This window comes from Leguminivora glycinivorella, chromosome 13, assembly GCF_023078275.1.
Source record: "Leguminivora glycinivorella isolate SPB_JAAS2020 chromosome 13, LegGlyc_1.1, whole genome shotgun sequence".
NCBI classification, from domain to species: Eukaryota; Metazoa; Arthropoda; class Insecta; order Lepidoptera; family Tortricidae; genus Leguminivora; species Leguminivora glycinivorella.
This window is the reverse complement of record NC_062983.1, coordinates 19,885,932-19,902,661: the sequence shown is the minus strand read 5'-3', so window position 1 is coordinate 19,902,661 and position 16,730 is coordinate 19,885,932. Positions and strand designations below refer to the sequence as shown.

The 16,730-nt window shown below is 36.8% G+C and overlaps 1 long non-coding RNA gene across 1 annotated transcript; it reads right to left on the bottom strand.

Annotated features, from left to right (window-relative positions):
* Nucleotides 1-1,179: 1,179 nt before the first annotated feature.
* LOC125232854 lies at nucleotides 1,180-4,040 on the bottom strand. The gene is made up of 2 exons (XR_007177798.1): nucleotides 2,305-4,040; nucleotides 1,180-2,061 (listed from the first exon to the last, which is right to left on the bottom strand). It is a non-coding gene; the product is annotated as an uncharacterized LOC125232854 (long non-coding RNA).
* Between the last annotated feature and the right edge of the window lie 12,690 nt (nucleotides 4,041-16,730).

Here is a 16,730-nt window from a genome sequence, read left to right as displayed (position 1 = left end):
TACTTTAGATATACTTGATTTACAATCAAAAGTTAATAAATTATTAGAAAGAATTTCAACACCTGCCAAACCTACTAATACTGCTGCTGCTGCTGCTTCTACTCGTGCTACTACTACTACTACTACTACTACTACTACTGCTGCTACTACATCAAGAAGAAAAAACTGAAAGAATGAGTAAATCCCAAGTAGTGAAAGAGATACACAAATATGCAAGAAAAACATTCCCGCGTAGGAGATTCATTCAGAGAGGGTTCGATGATACATGGCAGATTGACTTGATTGATATGCAAAAATACTCGAAGGATAATAACAACCATAAATATATTCTAGTTTGTATTGACACCTTTTCGAAATATGCTTGGCTGCAACCGTTAAAATCTAAGAGCGCCGAAGATGTTACAAAGGCAATGCGTAAAATCTTAAGTGAAAATGGGAGATGCCCTAAGAATATTCAATCGGATGATGGAAAAGAGTTTTTCAACTCCAAATTTCACTCACTAATGACGCAATATCATATCAATCACTACTCTACATATAGCGTCATGAAAGCCTCCATAGTGGAGAGGCTAATTAGAACCTTAAAACATTGGATTTGGCAGCAATTTAGTTTGAACGGTTCCTACAAATGGACACAACTGATAACAGAACTGGAACATTATTACAATAACAAACCTCATCGCACTATCAGTATGGCGCCATCGAGTGTAAACAAAAATAACTCTAATCAATTGTTACATAAGGTCTACAATCACATCAAAATCAAACCAAGTGCCAAGTTCAAGGTTGGTGACCATGTGAGAATTAGCAAATACAAATCAACTTTCGCCAAAGGCTACACTGGTAACTGGACTACGGAAATATTTAAAGTTATCAAAGTGCAAAATACTAATCCAGTAACTTATTTACTTGAAGATACTAATCATCAACCCATCTCTGGATGCTTTTATGAACAAGAATTGCAGAAAACTAAACATAGTGATATTTATCTAGTGGAGAAAGTTTTAAAACGTCGAGGTAATAAAGTATATGTAAAATGGCTTGGTCTAAATGAAAAAAGCTGGATAGATAAAGATAACATTGTCTAGGTGCACTTTAGTACAATAAAATTATTGATACCTGGTATGAGTGTGTGTGTGTGTGGTTTTATTCAATAAAACTCCCTTATTTTCATTATTGTCTTTTATTTCTAATATTATTATTATTACACATAAAGATACATGAGGTAGTATAGTAACTATAAGATATAAAAAATCGCTAGCAGCAGCTGCATTTGCATATAAACAGGTATGTATGACAACAGGTAGCGATAGCAACAACAACAAAAAAACTGTTAATTTTCATAAGATGGAGGTGTATAGTTAATTGAGTCTATTATGTGTGCTCCCACCACACAATATATGATACTAATAAGGTAGTTAAATATTTTAGGGTTATATGTAACGCGAGAAAAGTTTTCTACATTACAACTACACAGAAAAAAAAACCAATCCTGGAAATTTATGGATTCATTTCCTATCACTCCCTCCACCTCATCATTAATTTCATCCCACATTACGGTTAGAAAATACACCGATACTTCATCGTTAGATGGTATATTACCCTGAATATATTGATTTTTCATTAAACGGGACACTTCCCCTCTAAAATGATTTAGTGGCATTGGTAAACGCCATTGTTTAATAAGATAGTTGTTTTGGAATGCTCGTATCCATTGCTTTTTATTATTTTCATAATGTGCTACCAACTCTGGCTCGATACTTTCATATTCATCGTGACTACGCTCACATTTAATTGACGGTGGGACGTTTTCCTTAGGCTGATGTACAGCTAGGTTAGCATCTTCGCTTTGCACTGTTAATTTCATACATGCCGTTAACGGTACCAGTAGTGTGGGAGACTGCGAAGATGTTAGCTCTTGTTGTTGCTGCTGTTGCTGTTGCTGATGTTGTTGCTGATGCTGTTGCTGTTGCCGCTCTTGAACTGGTACGAAGAGGATGGCATCGTCAATGTTGTTGTTGCTGCTGCTGCTTGCGGTGGCTGCTGCTGTTGCTGCTGCTGCTGAAACATTAATAATTATTATTTATTACCAATAAGACATGGTTGCAATTGCCTTATGCTAAGAATTTCTTAAGACTTTCTAGAATTGTTAAAGAATATTACGTTTTACTTTAGTAGGTAATACAAAGGAGGATTTAAATCTTACATTTGATTTGATGATACATTGTTATTTATGTATGTATATGATATTAATATGACTCGAACAATCTGAAAAAAAAAAAAACTTATTAAAGAAACACTCACATGTTATTTATGCTGGACAAAACTCTAAAAGCCAGGTTCTGTTTTTCGGCCCCTTGGAAACTACCGCTATGCCCCCATTTTTAATATCATCCATCACCTCCTCTTCCATAGCGTTAAAACGACATGGAAGAGTCAGGTGACCCTCTTTTAAAATTAAAATGGTCTGCATTTTCGTACTGTCAAACTGCGAAGGCTTTTGGTAGCAGTTAATTATTTCGTATGGATGACCTATTTTTAACTCCTTAGGTTTAATCCAGTTTATGACATTTAACCCACGTTCTGTCAAACGCTCAATACAATTATGGGACATAGCGGTAATTTGACAGCTGTAGCTTTGCTCACCGTGTTATGAGTGACTGGTATGGTGGCAATGGGTGAGCAGGCCGTTTTATACCCAAATCAAAACCTCAGATATGACGTTTGCGGCAGAAAACAGGAAATAGCCCCTATCATTTCACACACTCGCTACAATCTATTATTTTATAAAAACTTTAAAAAAAATAAAAGCTTACCTTAAATTTATTTGCTATCGATAACGTTGTCGCTCTCAAAACCTGGTAGCATTAGCCGGTAAGCGATCCTTGCAGAACATATCAGCGTTAGGATCTGTTTTTATAATACGCATTTCTCCATCAGCCCAACGTTGCATTTGACCTAACATATACGCATACTGTTGGCAGTCTTCACTCAACAGTAGAGGTATCTGTGTGGTGGTTGTTGTTGTTGTTGTTGCTGTTGTTGCTACATGTGGTGGTGGTGGTGGTGGTGGTGGCCTGACTGTTGAGGTAGTACTCAGAATCTTGGTAGAAATAGGTTTCTTTTTTTTTTGAACTCGAACTGTCATTTCTATATCATCACCGTCTTGTATAATTTGGTAGTATTCATTCTCTGACCAAGACTGTTTTATGTTCGTTTCCCGTCTTACTCGCTTCTTATGCATAGTGATATTACTAGCAGTAGATGAAACTATTGGTTCTTTAATAATTTCAATCTTAAATATAATCATATTGCCATTTATACATAGCGGTAAATCCACTAATTCATTATGACGTACAATCTTGGTCCTGGATACTTTTGTCGTTCCCCTTTCTCCCATAAAAAACTTTACGTACCATTGATATGACGTGTTGATGGTGGCATTGGTTGCTGCAGTCTCATCTACCACAGTAGCTCGTTTTATGTTCCACGCGCGTACGGCACACGAGGGAAAGTAAAAATCAGCATTGTGAGGTAATATAGTGATGTTTTTAACATCTGTATCGTTAACTGCATACAAATGCAAAATCACACTGACCGGTAATAAATTGGAAATAAACATTATCACCTTAACAATGTTCCAACCCGTTCTATTCGTAAGCGTCGCCAACAATGAATGCAATTTTATTGCAATAATAAATCATAGATCAACTATGCACATCCTCAATCCTTGATCAACACCCACATGTTCCGCTAGATAACTTAATATAGTAGATGAAGTAAAACCATTTAGATGCGTAATGATATTTTCAACCAACACCAGTTAGATACATATTGATGTTACATTCAACCACTGACGAATCTATTATTGAATACATTGAACTGAAACGTTAGGTCCGTAAAAGATAATAAAATAGGTCATATCTAATAGAATAATGCTCATTTTGAAACAAAGTTTAATTTGCAGTTAGTAATACCATTATCATATTCCCGATTCATAATAACATCATACATTTTAAAATAAACAAATGAAAACACAAACGCAAATTAACGTGGTACTTAAAAAAAAAACAGTCGATAAAATTATCATCATGTGGTAGCGGTCAATACGTTTCCGCTAGATATCACCATGCGAACAGAAATGTGCCAAAAATTGTAAGTGAAAAAAAAGTCACCAAACCCACCTCCACGAAATGTACCTTATTACCACAACATAAAATCTATGTCAAGTCAACCAAAGACTGGCCCATGATGTCCATAAATACAAGTAACCCACACCTAATCCTGTCTTCGTTTGAATAAATACAAATAATAGATATAAGGAATCGAAAATGGAGATGGATTGGTCACACTATTCGGAGAGGGGAAAGAAATAACGCAAGCATTGCTTACGGTTGGAAGCCGCAAAATGCAAGCCGTGGCTCCGGGCGCCCTGTCCACCCATGGAAGCGATCCATCGAAAATAAGCTACGGGCGGCTGGTTCGAGCTGAAGGGAGGCCACGAGGGTCGCTGAAAACAGGAAGGCGTGGCGCGAGCTTGTGGAGGAGGCCCTTTGCACCTCTGGGGTGCCTTACGGCCTAGCCACGACAATGGTCTAAGCGCGACAGCGGTGAGCGGCAGCCATACGTGCGAATGAAGTCCCATCGCTGTGTCTCGCTCCAATGTATGGCTGCCGCTCACCGCTGTCGCGCTTAGACCAATGTCGTGGCTGAGCCGTTGGGACTACAACAACAACAACATACTAATCGCCACCACCTCTATTCCGAATTTTGGACCTCGTAATATTGATAATTATATTCTCATAGAATTTCAGTTTCCAAATAAACTTTGAACTCTTCACAAGGAAATGAATTTAACTCGATACTCAGAACTCTGTTTCGCAGTCTAGAACTTTGTTTAGCTTCGTTGTTGTTCGTTTAAGTTCTTGGTCAATGAAACCGGATTGTTATTTTGTACAGTTTGGGAAAAAAAGTAGTCACGGAGGCCTGCTGGACGCGTGCGAAGCGAATCTTTCCATGCCTTCCCTCAACACCAACAGTGACTGTAATGGTTGGCAAAGAGTCACTTTGGGCTATTATAGTTGACAAAGCGGACCGGGCTCTCAAGAATAGTCGTAGCAAAATGCTGGAATAACTCAAGAAAGATTAAAAATAAAGCAAATCTAAGTGCCGGCAATTAATAACTCAAGAAATATTAAAAACCTAAAGCAAATCTAAGGCTCAAATAATCTTTTCAATTTAAGATGGTCGGTTTCTTAGACGACTACACTGATACACTGTTATGTCCTGTTGGAGTGACTGGCCGGAAAAACACCCAAAAATCATTTGGGAGTTGTGGAAATCAGGGGTAGAGCCATCTAGTTTTAAGGGACACTAAAAACAGGCCCATACATTTCAGGGGTAGTATTAAATTGTTCTTGGTGCCGCTGATAATTTGACGAGTAAGCATTCTGTCTACTTTCTACGCTAACTTTACTGTACCTTTGTAAAAGGCGATGCGTAAAAGGCAAAAAGTCATTAATCTCTAACGGCGGAGTTAGGGTAGAAACATTACATTCAATTGCTGGACACCCGGATCCATAGGTCTTGTATTGGTCCATTTAGAGCTCGCGTCTTTGTCGAGGCCGACATGAGATGAACATGCGTTGCAGTATAAGTAAGCCGCGTACACTAACAAAGTCATCATCCTCCTTGCGTTATCCCGGCATTTGTCACGGCTCATGGGAGCCTGGGGTCCGCTTTGACAACTAATCCCAAGATTTGGTGTAAACACTAGTTTTACGAAAGCGACTGCCATCTGACCTTCCAACCCGAAGGGTAACTAGGCCTTATTGGAATTAGTCCAGTTTCCTCACGATGTTTTCCTTCACCGAAAGGCGACTGGCAAATATCAAATGACATTTCGCACGTAAGTTTCGAAAAACTCATTGGTACGAGCCGGGGTTCGAACCCGTGACCTCCGGATCGTAAGTCGCACGCTCTTACCGCTAGGCCACCAGCGCTTCAGGTCGCAGTACACTAAAAAAGGAACGGGAGATAAAAGACGAGGAAAAGGATGGACTGTGTGAGAGCGGTTTCGCCCTACATTCCATCCGAAACCGTGGAAAAAATCAGTTATAGTTAGTTGTAGAGCTATTTTGTGTTGTACTTTAGGGGAAGGTTGCCTAATTGGACCACTTAACTTCGCTACTCCATAATTTATAGATTTTATCTCAAAATTAAAACTACATAGTTTGATAAGTTTTAATTTTTGGCATGTATTTTTGAATTACCTTATAAACAATAAAGAAGGTATAATAAAGTACAGGTGAGTTTTTGTAACATCTCGGGTCGTGCATAGATCTTTAAAACTCTACATAAAAGTCTATTCCCTAAAGCCAGCGTCCGCCGGCTTCCCGCGCATTCGCTCAGTAACGAAACAATTGAAAACGCATTGTTTGGCTCTGTAACCATGGCAACGCATTGTTATAACGATGCGCGGGATGGCTTATGGGCGCTGGCAGTGCAAACCTTTGCGTCAAAATACAGGAAACAGTGTGAATTTCACGAAATTTATTCTAGAAAACTATTAAAAACTAAGTGCATGGTCGCAGAAAAAGTATTGTGTGCAACGGTGTTTAACTGAGTCAATAAATACTCGTTAAACGCCTGTTGCATAAAATACTATTATTATGCTCTTGCGACATGTTAACGTTTTAGTTAACAAACTGTTGAAACATAAACTGTGTTAGCGGCACGATAAAAACACAATTAACAGACGCATCTTTAACAGATAAATGGAATTTGTCCTTTATTACAAGCATTTTAAGAGTCATCTGCAAAGCTTTTATTGAATGAATGCAATTCTTTTGAAACACCGATTCTAAAGACTTTGAGGTTCAGTTCAGTTCTAAAATAATTTACATATGTTAGTATTGTAAGTTAAAAATTAAAAAAAAAACAAAGTAAATCATATATAAACTTTCTTAAGGTTTATAATAAAATTAAGAAGTATTTTAAAACAGTTTACTATAGTACCATAGGGTGTTGGTATACGGTGCGTTGGATTCGACAAAACAGAGAATCGATAAATTCATATAAAAATAAACTTTGATTTTATTACAATAAAAGTCACGCAGATCGCATTAGATGCACCTATATCTAATGACAGTAAGGTATTTGTTTACTCTTTATCACTTCGAAAAGGTCGTAAGTGCCATGAATTCTTCAATAAGATACGATGTTTTTTTTAAACAGGCACCGATTTAAGGCACCGATCATCGGAAATAACAAACATAATAATAAAGAATGACGGGGATTAACAGAGGTGTAGAAAGGTAAACGGTGTGCTTTGATTCTTTTTTTACATACCTTTATACTTGTTAGTTTGTATTGTGTAGGTACTGTATGTTAACCCGTTGAACGCCACGCTTTGCGCTTCCACGTAATAGGCGAGACGACTAAAAAAAACTAATCAGTCCGTCAGTTAGATTATCAAAGAATTTTAGACGAGTATTTTTCCTTTTTTCTCGTAAACGAAAAATGACGACGGTACAGCGCGTTGAAGTTTCGCGTGACGTCACGCCTAGGTACAATTTTTACTTAGAAGTGACGTCACACGCCTCAACTCCGGAACTTTGATGCTCTATATCTTTGTATTTTTTCATTAATTTGAAAAAGCGAAAAATATGTGTTCAGTATTTTTGGACGATCTAACTGAAGGACTAAACAGAATGCCATTTTTTATGTTAACTGCTGTCAAACTCTCGTTTTGCTGGAAGTGTCCTTTCGGTACGCGTGTATGTCAAGTTTTTTACCTATTCTATAACGTAAACATTCGACTTGTGGTTCGAAATAAATTATAGTTTAAAAACCATAAAAAATCTAAAAAATACGCATTAATAGCACTCAAAATAAAAACCTAATAGTGGTCAAAGTTCATTTTAAGATTACTTTCATAACAAGACTTTTACGATCCTTGGAAGGTGGTTAAATTTACCTTAGACTCCATTACATACTAACATACAGGTCGATCTAATAAAAGCGTGTTAAAATAACGAACACGATAACAATGCAACACAGTATACATACTTGCTTTTTTAACAACTTGAAGGTTTATAATTTAAAAATAACACTAACTACCCACATCCGGTATCTCACAAGATAATGCTTCACAGATAGTTACTGTAATTGCATTTCAACCGCCAATAAACTGACGGCTGCGTGCATATTGCATGCATTATTATTGCACCCAACGAGGTCGTTATATGGTCTCTTGTTCAAAAGTGCCTGAAGTGAAGTGTGTTCAAGTGTGCCTGTGTGGTGACGGGTTAAGAATTTCACCACCCCTTTCTTCCCGTGGGTGTCGTAGAAGGCGACTGTGGGATATGGGTTAAATTGTGGCGTAGGCGAGAGGCTGGCAACCTGTCACTGCAATGTCACAGTTTCGTTTTCTTTCAACCCCTTATTTGCCAAGAGTGGCACTGAAGCTTTAGTAGTTTCATGTGTTCTGCCTACCCCTTTATGGGATATAGGCGTGATTGTATGTTGTATGTTGTTCAAAAGAACGTTAGAATAGTACCAAGTAATAACAAGGTACTAAGTAGGCGATTTCTTGTTCAAAATAAGAGTAATACCAAGGTACTAAGTAGACGGACTCTTGTTCAAAAAACAGAGCAATTAATTAATGAATCTACGGTTGTACTCACGTTATTATATCGCTATTGCTGCGACATGTTTTGGGCCAATTTGGAGGCCCCTCTTCAGGCATATACTTCACGCGGCGGCTAAACTCCGTGGACCCAATATGCATATATGTGTGTCGCAGCAATAGCGATATAATAACGTGAGTACAACCGTAGATTCATTAATTAATTTAATATGTCTCACGAAAGCTTAACTATAACGTGTATAACAGAACAATAATTACCAAGGTACTATAAGTAGGCAGACTCTTGTTCAAAAGAACTATAGAGCAATACCAAGGTACTAAGTAGGCGAACTCTTGTTCAAAAGTAGTTTTGATAGCCTCTCTGATGCAAAATTCAAATTTTTTATGGGACGATAAACCTCCCTTTCGTTGTCTTTCAACCCCTTATTTGCCAAGAGTGGTACTGAAGCTTTAGTAGTTTCATGTGCTCTGCCTACCCCTTTATGGGACACAGGCGTGATTGTATGTATGTTGTATGTATGTATGTATGTACGATAAACCTTCGCCATAAATTTTCAATATTTTTAAGAGGATACGATACCGAAGCACGAATTCAAATTTGAGATTTTTAGGTCTTTATCGCCGTCGCGCTGACGGGGGCGGCACCCACAGAGAGGCCCTGTGTGCGTGCGCGTGGCGCACGCACACACCCACGTCCGCCGTCGGCGCAAGTACTTACTCGCGCTCAAGCGCTCTCTATATTTTGTCTTGTTTCGGACTTCATGCATAATACTGATTTAAACTTTCACGATTATTATACATAATTATTTTTAAATCGGGACTTAATCGTTGATCGGGAAACGTTGGAGCTCAGTTTAATATGTAGTTATACGCGATTAAGTCCCGATTTAAAAATAATTTCATGCATAATGTTTTGGACTCCGTGAAGATATTAATGTTTTAAGGAATGGTAGAAACAATTCCTTATCTTATACATAATGTGATTATCTTAAAAGATGATTTCTTTTAAGATAGTCACATTGTTAGCGAAATAAAGTTATTCGGTATGTAAAAAGCTAAAACCTTTTCGATTTCAAAGAGAAGCCATATTAAGTATAGGAGTAGGTACGTACAATCAACCAATTAATCTGAATCCTAGGTCATAGGCCAATCTAGACCCTTTCACAGTAAAAGTAAAACTGACTTCTGTAGCAAATAAAGGACGGTGTCAATACGACAGGGTTCTAGAGTGGCCTAGGATTCTACATAATTGGTTGACAGTATCTACCTACCAAAAATGTATGTGAATCTTATTCTTTTTTTTGCACATGTTTGACAGAAGTGACAGCGTAGGAAAATTTAACTAGGTAACAATTTGGTACCTATTATACTTACCAGACACCGGATTATGTTCCAAGGTAATTAGAACTTTTTAGCAGAATACTAACAAAAAATCTGCCAAACAAAATCTTATTGCATAATTATGAAGCATAACCTTTATGGAAAGCTACATATGCATCTTATATTTCTAATGTTCTAGGGTTGTGTATACATATTACCTACCTAGCATTAGAAATACAAGGCTTAGCACAGAACAAGACCAACCATAAAAATGCTTAACTAATTTGCCAGCTAAATTTAAACCTAGGTATCGGTACTTAAACGTATAGATACTTTTGATATTTTTATTATTTAAAACTTATTTATACTTACATATCAGCATTTCTGTTACCATAGAATTAAAACGTATATAACACTCATTTCATCTACCAACTAAGCATCTGTAATCTACATACAAATAAGGCCCGGTTAAAAGTCTCGAAATGTTATGTACATTTTATAATTAGATAAGTGTAAATGGGTCAAAAAATTGGGTCCATGTGCAATTGTGCATTAAGTAGGTGCACTTTTCCCAAATTGCTGCATGTATGAAATAAGGCCCATCAGTAACTTAACAAAAAATAAGGCATTTCTTACATACCGAATTAAGCGTATTGTGTCGCTTAACTTCAAACCTGGATAAATCCATTCTGCTACAAGGTTAATATATATTTTTTATATATTCAATCTTAAAGCAGAATGGATTTAAGTACCCAAGTTTGAAACTAAGCGACACAATTGATAGTATGTATCTAGGAGATATTTTCTTTACAAAATCGTATTATTCAAGAGCACAGTTCAAGAGCGCTATGATAAACGCACGTCGAAATAAAGTAAAATTGACAATATTTACCGATGAGATTGTGCTCTGTGTGTAATGGTAAACATTAATAATATGAAAAGTAATTGTTTCAGTCAGAGCATCTTCAATCGTCTATTTCGTCTTACTCTTTAGTTGTGAAACATGGGTGACAAAGGACGGTCGCCGGAAGGAAAAGAATAAAAATATATGGATACCTATATATATTATAATATTTATCCCGTAGGACAGCAGGTTACTTCAAAGTACTTTAATTAACTACCTAAATGTTGTCTTCGGTTCCCGTCGTCGTTCGTCGTTCGTCGAATCCCGGTAAGGGTATTTATTTGTGTGATGAGCACAGATATTTGTTCCTGAGTCATGGATGTTTTCTATGTATATAAGTATGTATTTATCTATTTAAGTATGGTTTTGTATTTATCTATGGGATATGGGTTAAATTGTGGCGTAGGCGAGAGGCTGGCAACCTGTCACTGCAATGTCACAGTTTCGTTTTCTTTCAACCCCTTATTTGCCAAGAGTGGCACTGAAGCTTTATTAGTTTCATGTGTTCTGCCTACCCCTTTATGGGATACAGGCGTGATTGTATGTATGTATGTTATCTATTTAAGTATGTATTATTTATTTATTTATTAGTAAAAACATGTTTACATGACATTACAGTAAAACCAATGCGTCACGAAACTTAGATAACAAAAAAGAAAAAAAAACAGTAAGTAAGAACATGAAAAAAAAAACAAACAATCAAGTTTAAAACTAAACAATTTATTTGGGCGATGACGTAACAGCGTGGCTCCGTTGCGTCGTTTGCCCCGGTGTAGGATTCGGCAAGTTGCCCCGGAATCGCCGAAAAACCACACCTTTCGGCCAGAAGTCTGCGCTCGCGATGGTGTCCTGCGCTATATCGTCGCCTAGCACCCATAGTACAAGCTTTGCTTAGTTTGGGGCTAAGTTGATCTGTGTAAGGTGTCCCCAATATTTATTTAATTATTTAATTACTTACCATAATGTAATAAAATGTGCATTTTTTCGTGGTTACCAACATGCATACCAACCATAAAAATGCTTAACTAATTTGCCAGCTAAATTTAAACCTAGGCTATTTAAATGTATCGATACTTTTATCTTATTTATTTATACTTATTATTTAGATCTTATTTATACTTTTCGGCAAAGCATTTTTGTTACCGCAGAATTAAAACGTTGGTAATACTCATTTCATCTACCTACTAAGGGCATATGTAATGTCAATGCAAACAAGGCCCGGCTATTAAGTTTCGAAATGTTATGTACATTTTATAAATTGATAAGTGTAAATGGTTCAAAAATTTCGTGCAGTAAGTAAAAAAGTAAAAAGTAAGTATTATTAAACAGAAAAACTATGGGTCTTATTTGATGCAGGTATGAAATAAGGCCCATGCCGCCCATGTGTCCACATGTTCACAACCTTCGATACCCAAGAAGTAGCGCTGCGGAAATAGAGATGGATCGGATATAATCTTCAAAGATGAGCTATCAACAGCGCCAGTATTTGAGTGGTGGCCTCAGAGTGGAAGGCGACCCCGCAAACGCCCAGTACTTATGATACACAATACACATAAACACAATACATTATAATATTTATTGCCCCGTAGGACAGCAGGCTACCCCACACTACTTTAATTAAGTACCTAATTTTGTCCCTTTAAACTTAATATGAAATAAAGTCTGCCTATCTTGACCACATTGACCTTGACGCACTGTTTGTTAAGACTTGAACCCCTCTAATTTAGAGTACCATATCCTAAATGCATAGTCCTGAATAAATGTGTTTTAGACGACAGACCGTAGTATAAATACTTATCACAAAAATTGATGATTGAATTCATGAACACAATGTTTACACAAAGTTATAAAACTTAAGAAGCGAGCGATGGGCCTTATTTAGAGAAGTAACTATTTAGGGCATTTTTTGATTCTATGTCTGCGAAGAAAATATACAAAACGGCATGATTGATAAAACTTAGAAGAAATATAAGCACTGGGCCTTATTAAGGGCAGGTACTGGTACCAACCTGAACAAACTATGTATTACTAAATAAGGCCCATCGTTTTTTTAAATATTTTAAAACATGACTTAAATTATTAATATTATGTCTGTTTTTATTGTGTAAATAAGTACATATAATATGACTAATATAACTACTTACCTAATTGGTGTTCGGCAGAATAGTAATAAATAAACAATGATGACCGAATACCAAATTTTCGGCAAAATGGCTGAAAAGACCGAATACCAAATAGTTGCCTAATATTCGTGGAATCTATCGTAAAATACAGCATAACTTTATAATTGTTACTAGTAAACCAATGACGAGAAAAGTTATGCATGTATAAAATAAACCTATACCTGTATGCAATTGTTACGTACCTATACTTATAAAAATATGGACTTAGTATTTCCACAGAATATATAATACAGATTCAAACTTTCACGATTTTTACACATATTTAAAATTGCAAACGGGACTTAATCGCGTATTTACTATGTTTTAAACACTAACCTCCGACGTTTCAAGGACGGCATTGTCCCCGTGGTCTCGGAGCAGACTGGTCTTTTTTGGACCACCAATTTTAAATATGAACATATAATAGTACGTATTTCTAACTAAAAAGTTCGTCAAACACGGTATGTCGATATTTCGACGTAGTATATCGATAACTTTTCACATCACTAGATTATCGACATTAGATGTCGAGTATTTCCCATCACTTTATTTCAGTGTACGTATATAAAAACTTAGCCCCGCCCCTAAATTTGGTGCGATAGGGACAACTGCAGCTCAGGCGCGAAATCCCGCGTAAAAACTGCAAAAATCGAGGTTCCGCTCTCGACTGTTTCCTCCTCCAAAACTTAACCAATCGTTACGAAATTTGGAAATCAGAATGACAAGGAAATTATCTGTGTCGGACCGTTTCGTTTTTTTGGATAATTGATCTCAGTTTTGAATACCACGCCTTTCTTTCTGGCAAATTCAATTAAGCCGTTTTGGCCAACTTTGAGAGGCTCTAATTCCTTTTAAAACAAAAATATCAAAAAAAGCAAAACGGTCCGACACAGATATTGATAATAAAAGTCTGTGTTGAAAAAACCATTGATCTAGCTTCAAAAACCAGAGAGGAAACAGGCGAGAGCGTTTGTATGGAGAAATGAGGGGTATCGTAGCGTCTTGATTTTTCAGATTTGGAACGCCACAAATATTATGGAACGCAAAGGAGGATTTTAAACGCTACATTTACAGCTTAGCCGCAAAGTTCGCTCACAAAGAGCGCCACAAAGCCACAGACTAAACTTTTAGAGTTTACAAACATTAATTTACAATGCAAATATGTTTTTTAGAGGACTACCTCGACGAGGTATGTTAAAAAATGGTGGTGCTTTTTGCTTTGCGGTATCAGTGCGCAAAGTGATTAATTTTTTGGCAGATCTAAACTTAGAGGGCCATCTGTACTAAAAAACGTCGCACGATACACGTGCGGAAAATAGGAAGTTCGAAACGAGTGGTGATAAATTTGTTGGTAGCAATGTAGTGCAGTAGGTTAAAACCAAAAAGACACTGCTACAAATGCGTTTTTGAGGAATAGACTAGACAAGACAATAGACATCTATGCATGACCATGTAAAGGATGAATAACAATCATCATCCTCTTTGCGCCATCCCGGCATTTTGCCACTGCTCATGGGAGCCTGTGGTCCGCTGGGACAACTAATCCCAAGATTTGGCGTAGGCACTAGTTTTTACGAAAGCGACTGCCATCTGACTTTTCAATCCAAAGGGAAAATAACGAATAACAGTATGGGAGTAGAAAAAAAGTATACATATAAAACCCTGATGAGCGTAATTCGAATTTCGAATCCATTTCAAATTATCGGTCATCCGTACATTGGAGCGTATTTGAGAAGTGGGTTTAATCCCAATGGGTACAAAAGAAATTTTAATATGTTACAATAATCCAGCAATATATTAAAGTGCTCGATCATGTGTCCAAAGGCCGGATGGGCAGGGCCCGTTTTTATAATATTATCTATAAATATAATACTGGATCTGTGTATTTACTTGCGCAATATTAATATTGCCTGCGGGGTTAGTACATGATTGCCGCGAGAGTATCTCGTTGTCGCGACATGGATCACATGACTTTTTCAATAGTTATTTGTTATACAAGGGGGCAAAGTTGTATTTTAATTAATGTGGAATTGAAAAACGAGCAAGTGAAGGGACTCTATAGTTGAACCACGAGCGAAGCGAGTGGTTCGAGAATAGAATCCTGAACTTGCGAGTTTTTTAACACACGAGAAGTAAAATACATTTGCACCCGAGTGTAACACCAAACTTTTCCCCTCACTGTAGCGAGGAAACTACAACGCACAAAATGCGTTTATCACTGCTTCCAGTAGTTCCACAGGTGGTAAATCATCTTTATTACTAGATTCACCTACTTTTATCAATTTTAAAGCAGTTAATTTGACTTTATTCAGGGTCAAATTACTTTACCCACTAGTGGATAAAATGCGTTTTTACCCGCTGGTATTAAAGGAACACGTGTTTCCGAGCTAGTGAGGGGAAAATATAATTAATGACATAAGGATGGGTAGCCTATATACATCGCGGCAATAATGAACTAGCGGAGCAGGGTTCATGTACTAAACAAGGATTCCGAAGAAACGGTCTTAGCGAGAATAAGTGATTTTCATCTTTTAACAATCAATCGATATTGACACTCTTGTTAATTTAACGTTACTACGTGCTTGTTTTAGTGGTAACTCTTTATTGTACAAAAACACATTAAAAATGTTTTTATGTTTTTGTAGTTGTCAATATTTTATATTTCAAGGAAATGTAATGTTTTACTCTAGGACTCTGAATAAATTACACTTGATTATAATGTGCTTAGCTGTATTATGTTAGCATCATAAGAAGTAAGTTTTTTTGCGACCTTTTGGAAAACCGATTTTCCACTAGCAAAAAGTATAGGTAGATAATACCTAAGTAGGATCAGGATAGGTTACTAGACTACCTATCTGTAGATTGAAACTTTTGGTCAAATCACGAAAAGCACGAGTTGTGTTGACGAGGCTAAAATCAATAATGTGAGTAAAAATATAACGTATTTTTCAGTACAAATGGTGTTTTTTTTACGCACTAGTGCGAGAAGTGGTTCATTATATGCCAGGTCGAAACTTCGGAGGCTCATCTGTACTGAAAAACGTCGTACGATACACGTGCGAAAAGGAAATTCGTAACTCGTGTCGATTTAAAACACGACCGAAATCGCCACTAGTTTCGAACTTCCTTTTTTACGCACTTGTATCGTAATGTACTATTTCAAGGACTAGGTTACTCTTGTATAAGAATAATTTACCTATTCGTTGTATAATCTCATTGGTAAAACACAATAATAAAATAAAAATATGACCTCTCCATAAAATTTAATTTTATATGATTAATATAACACTTTTAAACCGCATATAAATGAGACGTTTATCAAACACGACGTAACAGTATGTTTGGGAAGACAAATGGATCGAATAGATATGAAAGAATTTTATAGACATCGGAACATACGTAGTAGGGATGTACCGACTAGTCGCCGACTAGTCGGGAAAGCCGACTATCCGGCCACATTTGTAGTCGGCGATTAGTCGGCAAAAAGGGCCGATTAGTCGGCACTTCATTAGTCATAGAAAAACAGTACAAAATTAAATTACCAGCTGAAAATTATGGTTGTATTACATATGTCGCTATTAGTAATTCCTTTTTTTGTCAAAACAACAGATATGTGTTATCACCACAGAAATAAATTTTGTACCTAGGATTATCGACTTCATAGGCAGGATCACTACCCACTAAGCCAAGCCGG